Raw genomic sequence first — 7,290 nt, 5'->3', positions numbered from 1 at the left:
TGTTAAAACTTAATATTTCAGCTGCTTCCTGGGATAAGAAGTGTCTGGCAAATTGGATGGAGGCAGCCTGTTTGCTTAGAGTATAAACACACCCCTTCTCATTTCTCCTTTGGCTAAAGATTGGTGAGGATGGTAATTTGAATTGTCACAGATACGATGTAGACTCACATAGTAAGGGTGTATCAATAAACGAATATCTAGATCAGATGGTTCCATGGCTATATCTGTGGAAAATTTTCTTTATTACCTTAATTGACATTAGAAGAGGCAGCGTGTAAATAGGCAAAACCATTCTCAGGCTTTGAGTTTTGGACTATGTAAGAGTAAACAGGAAGAGTTCTAAGCATGAATGTGTTCATTGATTTCTGTTCTTTATTGTCAATGTGGCCAGTTACTTCAGCCTGTGATGTCCTACTAGACAGTAAGTTAAAATTAACTTCTCCACTCTTAAGTTGGTTTTGATCAGAGTGTTTTATCAAAGCAACAAAAATGAATCTAAGACATTGAGCTAGAGGCCATAGGTCATTGCTCAAAAAATATTTTTAAAATGTCTTATAATTGTGCCACCCACAATCTTTAGCTAGCTGTTAGAAGCCATGTAGCAGCTAGCTGTTATAGAGGCTTGGACTGGGTTGTTAAAATTTTAAATTGAACCAACTTAACATCTAAGTACAATAAAAGTACACAACTATAGGCAACCTCTTAATGATAAAAAGAAATCAATTGTCTGGGTCTGTAGTTTCGAGAATGGAACCAACCCTGAGCCTTGTACATACAAGGCAAACTCTCGATCAAAAATTTCCAGGATCTCATTGAACATAGCGGACAATGAGGACTACTGAGAACTCAAGAACAATGGCAATGGGTTTTTGATCGTACTGCACACACTGGCTTTGTGGGAGCCTAGCCTGTTTGGATGCTCACCTTACTAGACCTGGATGGAGGTGGGTGGTCCTTGGACTTCCCACAGGTCAGGGAACCCTGATTGCTCTTTGGGCTGACGATGGAAGGGGTCTTGATTGGGGGAGGGAAAGGGAAATGGGAGACGGGGGCAGGGAAGAGACAGAAATCTTTAATAAATAAATAAATTTAATAAAAAAAATTTAAAGGATCAATAAATCAACTTTTAATACCTACGAAAACATGAGCACATATCAAAAAAAAAAAGTTTCCTGATAGGAAAGTTAGATATCAGACTATAACCTGAATGCTTCTGGTCCCAAGAGGCAGGGATCTAGAGAAAAAAAATCTTTTATGAAAACAGACAAATAAGTAAATACATATGAACCCCCAAAAGCAAAAAGCCACTGTAAAAGTTTCAAATGTACACTCAAGATAGTTGTTCCCCTAAACACCTTAACTTTACCCTCTGTCCCTAGTCTATTTCTTCTAATAGGTTCCAAATCAACTGCAGACTGTTCCAAAAAATCTAGCACCTGTCTCAACTCTTTCAGTGGAAGCTACATCCTGGTCCAGTCTCATGGATTTTGCATCCTGAGCCTCAGATGGTCTTGTATAACCTGAACACCAACTAACACAGTCTGTTCTTCCTGACTTTGTCCAACATTCCAGTTTCCTTGGGTCCCTAACAATGAGGCCCCAGTGTCAGCAGGAAGCAGTCAGGAAGAACAGAACAAGGCCCCCTTACCCAACACACAGCATCACAATAATAAAACAAAAAGTGCGTGGGAGGAATGAAGGGTCTTTAGCAGGTTTGAGCATGGCAAACATGGCTTTGGAAGGCCTTGCCCTTCCCCCATTCCCTGTGTTAGCTTGATTTGGTTTGTTTTATTGGGTATGTTAGTTATGATAGTCGAGAGGGCTTTTGATTGCTGGTCTTTGATATTTTGATAGCTGGACCTTGATGGGTAGTTAGCATCTGGAGGAAGAAATGGCCAAATACGGGAATAGATTTTGGTGGCTGGCTGTGAGAATGTACTCTTAACAGTTTAGCAAAGCAAAAAGAATGGGGAAAGGGGAAGGCTGGCCAGAGTACTGTTTGCCATGCTGAGGCCTGATAGGCCCCTTTACACTGGAAGCAGTGATTTGTGGAGTTCTTTTGCAGCTGATCACTTACTGTCCTGCTGTGACAATGCTTCTCTCAGATCTGGGACCATCTAATACTTGAACCTACTTGTGAGCTCTTACATCACACCATCCAATCTTCAGGAGCTCTCTGAAGCCATATTATCATGTTAGAGACAGAATAACATTTTATAAAGGTACCCAGGTCACATGAAGCAGCAAGTTCAAGAGATTATTCTCAATTTTCTCTTAACATACTGTCATCAAACAAGGAAGAGAACTTGAGTATTGTCTGTATTTGAGACCATCTTCAGAGACCATGTTTACTTGGTTTACAGGGCATTTCCATTGATCTGTAAAGCTGTGCATATGCTCGCTCGCTCTTTCTCTCTCTCTCTCTCTCTCTCTCTCTCTCTCTCTCTCTCTCTCTCTCTCTCACACACACACACACACACACACACACACACGAAGGCAAGACACCTATATACATAAAATAAAAATAAATACATCTTTAAAAATGTAAAAATGAATATAATGAATATTCATCATAGACTCACTTTATTCTTACTGCAGTTCTTCGAGATAGTTGGCATCTTTTCATGATCTGAATGTGTTTACATAATGCCCAATTTCAATAACGCTCACAGATGTGATGGCTCAAAGTAAACTCTTTCTAGAATAAATTTCCAGGAAAATGAGCATGAAGGAATGCTGAAAGGCCAAGAACCCTGTATGCATTCTTTAGAGATTCAGAAATAGAAATGAAGCAGGAGACAGAATTCAAGCTGAGTCTTCTAAAGAAGCTTTCCAAATCAAAAGGGAGATAATAATGTTTTCATTTGTATATTTAAGATATTTTGAACATACTTTTAAATAAGTCTCCCTTTCCCATTCCTTCAGAGGGCCACAAGGCATGGGACACTATTAAGTTAGGATGAGTTGTAAATATATAGTCACAGGCATACTAGTTCCAAGGACACTAACAGTAGTTGTGAATATTTGCTTCAGACTCATGAAGTGCACTGTAAGTATTAACTATTAATTCTGGTTCTCCTAAGCCATGAACCTTGGCGTTATACAATTTCATTAATATCACCATGTATAGGTAAAGCATTAGAGTTTCAGGGAAGTTAGTAGCATAGCTATGAAATCAACCAGCTAAATGCATGTTTCGAAGGAGTCAGAACATGCTATTAGGGTTTGGGCGAAAGAATTAGGCAGGTCCCTGTCAATGCAGGTGCTGCACTTGACTTCCAGACACTGCCTTCCTACTGTCACTTCACTATCATAATATGATTTTGACAACTCAGAGAGTCTGAAAACATCTAGCAAAGTGATCACTGCCTCACGGTGGGGTGCTATTGACTTCTACTACTGGGTAGAACTCAGTGTGACTCATAGGTATTTTACTAGAGCCAGAGCAATCCTCCAGCAGGAAAGTTTCCAGCCCCAAATACTAGTCTTTTTCAGAAGTCCTGGCATTATCCTTAAGACTGAATATTAATGTGATCTTTGGAGTCAGTTTCCATGGTTCCTTTAAATTTTACTTGTTAAGAAAACAGAGTTCAGTTTCTTCTGTTTTTCTTGTGGGTACAGGGGAAAGATCCAGAAAACCCAGGTTTTCTCACTGTTCTGAAGGACAAGTGGACTTTGGGTTGATGACTTGGTAAACCGACTGACACATCTGACAGTTCCAAAGAAAATTGTGAAACCCAGGGGTTCTCCCCTACCCCCTCAAAGCAACATTTACTTCCAAGACTGGACCTAATATTAAATTTTTAAAATTAAGATTTAATTATATCATTTCCCCCTTTCCCTTTCTTTAATTTTGCCTCCCACATACCCCTCTTCCTCCCCTCTTTAAATATGTAAATCTTGCCTTTCTAATTGATATCGCTCGCTCTTTCTCTCTCTCTCTCTCTCTCTCTCTCTCTCTCTCTCTCTCTCTCTCTCTGACACACACACACACATACACACACACACACACACTTTTATTAATTACCACAGTAATGGAAGAAATGATAATATCCAGAATTATAAAGTTTCAAAGTATTCAAGACCCCCATGTAATTGTTTCTCCAAGAAGCCTTGGAAATTTTAATTTTTAAGAAAATAAAATACAGAGATAAAAAGTTGGTTAAGAGGGTAATGCATTTCCTATTCAAATGTGAAAACCAGAGTTTGAATGCCAAGAACTTATAAATACCTAGTATACATGGTGATCTATGAACAGGCACATGGGTGTACAGATAAGGGATTCTCTAAGAAAACAAACTCAAGTGCAAGTGAGAGACTCTGCCTCATTATATAAGGTAGAGAATGGTCAAGGAAGATAGCGGATACCAGTGTTGGGTCTCCACATCCATGAGTACACATGTACACACATACCAGAACACACATATGGATCTACACACATGCACACAGCTGTCCACACTGAAAGCATAGGATTTATGATTATGTGACATATTAAAAAATATTGGAAGAGATTCCAGTGCAAATTTTAATAATTACACAGAAAAGGACTTGAAAGTTATAAAAACTTTTAATTTTAATTAGAAATTTTAGAAGTTTAGTGTAACATCCATTGTGTCACAGAGCTACCTACAAATAGAAATTTTAAAATCCAAATCTTAGTTTTAATTAAAAATAGAAAGTGTCTTTTTAAATGGTGTTGTGAAGTCCCTGCAGGGTGATATCTTTTTAGGTGCTGTCACACTGAGGAAATGAAGAGGGAAATAAAATAATACTGCCTCAAAATCTGTTTCAATTTATTTACAGAGAAACTGCTTTGCCACCTCTTCTCAAGAACTCAAAGGATGAATACTCATGAGCTGAGAAAATATACAGGAAGGCTAGAAATAGCTCTGTACTACTTCAGGATGAGCGCAGGTGACAGGACATTGCTTATGAATGGAAAGATAAAACAAGCCGTTGGCTTCATAGCCCTAGCAGTTTGGTCTGGACCAGGTTTCCAGGCCATTTGTTAGGCAAATTATCATTCTACCCCTTCTCCTTGTTATACCTGCCTGAAGTCTCAGGTCAAGAGCATGTAATTATTGAACATCAGAATAGTTCTAAAAATGGTAAAAAGGTAAGAGGTCAATGTGATTACAGAACAAATATTGAGGTTTACTTGACTGAAAGAGCACAACACAAACAGTTCAATAAACTATTTTTTCATTATTTTAATTATGTGTGTACATATGTATCTGTGGGGGGTATACATGCATAAGAATAAAGGTGCCTATAAATTCCAGAACAGAACCTTAGATTCTTTGAAACTAGAGTTACAATAAATTGTGAGCCACCCAAAGCAAATTCTGGGAACTGAATCTAGTTTTTCTATAAGAGAGCTACCTGTTTGTAACCAATGAGTCATCACTCCAATTTCTGAGCCAGTTCATTTTAGCAGTATGATTTGAACAATTTCTTTACTTTCTTATTTCAATCCCTTTTAGATGTTATTTCTAAACCATGTAAGCATGTGGGCAAACACTAAATTTCGAATTATGAATGTTCTCATCATTGCTTTGCTTTAGCTTTTAATTTGATATCTGATAGTCTGGGTTCATTTCCTTCCTCTGTTAGTTTTATACCAGCTAATGCTAGCATGAGTACTTAGGTTCAAGCCCCCCAACACATGTAAAAATACTGAGTGTGGTGGGGTATGCTTGTAATCCTTGCACAAGGAAAGTAGAGACAAGAAGATCCCAGGGACTCACTATCCAACCCATGATCTACCCTTTCAGTAAGAGACCCTGTTTCAACAAGTGAGATACAGAACTTTAAGGAAGACAGAAGACATCAACCTTTGGCCTATTCAATGAATGGTTTGGTTCTCATTATTTAAGGGTAGATTATAGCTGCTAATAACTGGAAGGAAGTCACCACCGGCCACAAGCCTCCTCTGTTCTCATTCTGATTTGGATCAGACTGGGTCTGTTCAATAAAGCAACTCCTGACCTCACTTATCTTTCAGTATTTTGTCTTGGTCAGAGTTCAAGAAGCTTGCAGAGCTGCTCAGAGGAAAATGAATGCTTCCCCCGGGTGTCTCAAAAACATGAACTCAGAAGGACTAACATCTCAGCAACAATGACAAAACAATCACTTACTGTTGACAGGTAAGAAACAGTTGAAGGGCCTCCCCTGAAGCTGGTAACTGACTCCCCACATTCATCTGAGTCCTCCAGGACTAACACAGCAGAAAGGAGCACTGCAGACAGGACAGTATACAAAGCAGCCATGACTGGATGCCAGGCATAATTTAGGCAATACTAAGCTCCTTTTTGGCTTATCTCTGACAGTTACAGCAGGCAAGGAGGCAAGGAATTTATAGCAAGACACAAATTTGAAACACAACCCAGTATTTGTAGTATTAATAATATTATTAATATTATTTCTAGTGATTTAAAACCATTGACAATGAATTCATTACCTGAGGATGTTTTTTTAGACTCATACTTGACCAAATTTTTTTTTTTGTGAAATGGTATATATTTGTTAAATTACAGCACATCCTGTGTATCTGAAATTCAGCTGGGAGTCTAGAACTACCAAGAATATCTGAAAGTGGTTATATCTGTAATGTCAGAACCAGGAAGACAACTGCTGTCTCCTTCAGGGAGTGTGGCTACACACCTTTTACCTCCAATACTGTAGTATAAGATGAGCGAGTTACACTCAAAGTTCTCTGACCATGTCTTCATTTTATGTACAACACACAAATGCACACACATCTTATACCGGAAGATTGTGTGTGGGCCTCAGGAGAGTATAGATAAGTAATGTGGCCATCAACCCCCCTCATGTATGCACAGAGTTCATCTGCACATAAACGAGGAGTAAAAGACTTGGAGCGCAAACTCCCCTGACCTCCAACCCAGCAACCATAGTGTACAGAATAGAGGCAGCACAGGATGGTTAGGTTTGGGGAAGGAGTCGGGTTTCAAAGAGAGACAGAAATGGATCATCTTTTAGAATAAAGCTTTACTATGCCAATAAATAGCACCAGCTGACAAATCCGAAGGAAAGCTTCCAGGAGCCCAAGGAGAATCAAAAGCTCCACTGTGATGAGAGATCAGGAAAAGGAGAGTTTCTGTGACATCAAGAGAAAATGGTTTCAAGGTCACATACATCACCATCCTTTATTTTCCTTTATTTATGACTGAAGTAGATGTTTAAGAAGCCCCAAGGATATTCCTGGGAAAGTGGCATCAGAAAAAACAATAGGTGTAGTTAGTATGTGATGCTGTAACAGTTGTCAAT

The sequence above is a fragment of the Microtus ochrogaster genome, chromosome 6 (genome assembly GCF_000317375.1).
Source record: "Microtus ochrogaster isolate Prairie Vole_2 chromosome 6, MicOch1.0, whole genome shotgun sequence".
In the NCBI taxonomy this organism is placed as follows: Eukaryota; Metazoa; Chordata; class Mammalia; order Rodentia; family Cricetidae; genus Microtus; species Microtus ochrogaster.
Note: the sequence above shows the minus strand (reverse complement) of the source record.